The following is a 2,064-nucleotide window of genomic DNA, read 5'->3' as shown; positions in this document are numbered from 1 at the left end:
TCTTTCTTTCTTTCTTTCTTTCTTTCTTTCTTTCTTTCTTTCTTTCTTTCTTTCTTTCATTACTGGCTAGGACCACCACTCTGATGTTGATTAGGAACAATAAGGGAAGAACACTTGCTTTGATTCTGATGTATGAGGAGAAGCATTTACTCATTTGTTATGAAGTATGATTTAGCTGTACTTTTGTTGTAGTTTTGTTCTGTTTTTGTTTTTCTTCATTTGCAGATGTTTGTTATTGGGTTGAGAAAGTTTCCTTCTATCATTAGTTTGTGAAGGTATTTATGTCATAAAGTAGTTGTTGAGCTATATCAGAGGTATTGACTGTTTCTATTGAAGTGGCTATATGTTTTTCTTCTTCCATTTATTAAATGGCCAATTAAATTGATTTGTTTTCATATGTGAAAATGCATTCCTGCATTCTTGAGATAATGCCCTGATGTGTTACACATTTCTGGATTTTATCCATAGTATTTTTTGAGTATTTTTGTCTTTATTCATGAAGGATGTTGATGTGTAGTTTTTACTTCTAGGAATGTCTTTGTCTGGTTTCTGTGTCAGTGTAATCCTGGAGCTGAAAAGTGCACTGGGAAGTGTTATTTACTCTCTACTTTCTGGAAGGTTCTATTCTGTTGATGTTATCTAAAGCTGCTTTGTAAAATTCACTAGTGACACATCTGGGCCTAAAACTGGTTTTGTTGCTTGTTTTTGTTTTTTGGTTGTCAGTGGTAGAAAGTTAGTAACTTACAATTCAATTTCTTTAATAAATATGTTATTATATTATAATGAACATAATAAATATGGGATTATATTCTATATGTCGAAACATACGATTCTAGTAATATATGTCATCTTAAGTAATGTTCCGTACCTTGGGCCATTCAAGAACTTTGTCCACTTTATCTAGATTTTAGGATTTATGAACATCAAGTTGTTTATAATATTCCCTCATTAACCTACTAATGTTAGGGTGACCTGTTGGTATGTCCTTTTGTTTCTCGCTAATATTGTTTATTTTTACATTCTTATTCTTTCTCTTTTCAAGTTTATTGCATCTACATTTGCTTTATTACATCTTACTTTTGTTTGACCTGAGTTTCAGTTGCTCTTCTTATTCTAGCTTGTTTGTGTGTTTTTTTTTTTTTTTAGATTTTATTTATTTATTTGACATACAGAGTTCACATGTAGGCAGAGAGGCAAGCAGAGAGAGAGGAAGGGAAGCAGACTCCCTGCTGAGCAGAGAGACTGATGTGGGGCTTAATCCCAGGACTCTGGGATCACAACCTGAGCTGAAGGCAGAGGCTTTAACCCACTGAGCCACTCAGGTTCCCCCTAATTCTAGTTTCTTAAGATGAAAATTAATATCACTTTGAGACACATTCTAATATCAGCATTTAATAGTACTACTTTCCTGTTCATTAGCCACATCACATGGTATGTTTTATTTATTTCCTTTTTTATGGGATTGTTTATTTATTTGCAAGAAAGAGAGAGAGGTAAAGAAAGAGAGATCATGAACAGGAAAGAGGGGCAAAAGAAGAGGGAGAAGCAGGCTCCCTGCTGAGTAGGGAGCCCAACACGAGGCATAAGACCAGGACCTTGGCATCATAACCTGAGCTGAAAGTACCTGCTTAACCAACTGAGCCACCCAGTTGCCCCACATTACTTTTATTTTTAATAAAATATTTAAAACATTTTCTAATTCTCCTTGTGACTTCTACTTTAGCCCATTGGTTATTTAGAAGTGTGTTGTTTAGTTCCAGATCTACTGAGGAGCTGAAGGCAGATACTGTTGTTCTTTGACATCAAGTTTTTTATTTATATAATTTTAAACATTTTTCCCCTGTAATTTCTAATACTCTGCAAAACCTCCATATGTTCATTCTTGATATCGATCTCTCCTGCTTTAACCTGTAAGATATTCATCATAATTATTTTGAATTCTCTACCTGATAGTTTGAGTATCTGGTAATTTCTGAGTCCTTTCCTATTGATTGATTTGCCTCTTGAAAATGGGTTGGTTTCTTTCTTTCTTCTTTCTTTCTTTCTTTTTTCTTCTTTCTTTTT

The sequence above is a fragment of the Enhydra lutris genome, unplaced genomic scaffold, assembly GCF_002288905.1.
Source record: "Enhydra lutris kenyoni isolate GAN:26980312 unplaced genomic scaffold, ASM228890v2 scaffoldscaffold115, whole genome shotgun sequence".
In the NCBI taxonomy this organism is placed as follows: domain Eukaryota; kingdom Metazoa; phylum Chordata; class Mammalia; order Carnivora; family Mustelidae; genus Enhydra; species Enhydra lutris.
The sequence above is the reverse complement of the archived record's forward strand: the minus strand, read 5'-3'. Positions refer to the sequence as shown.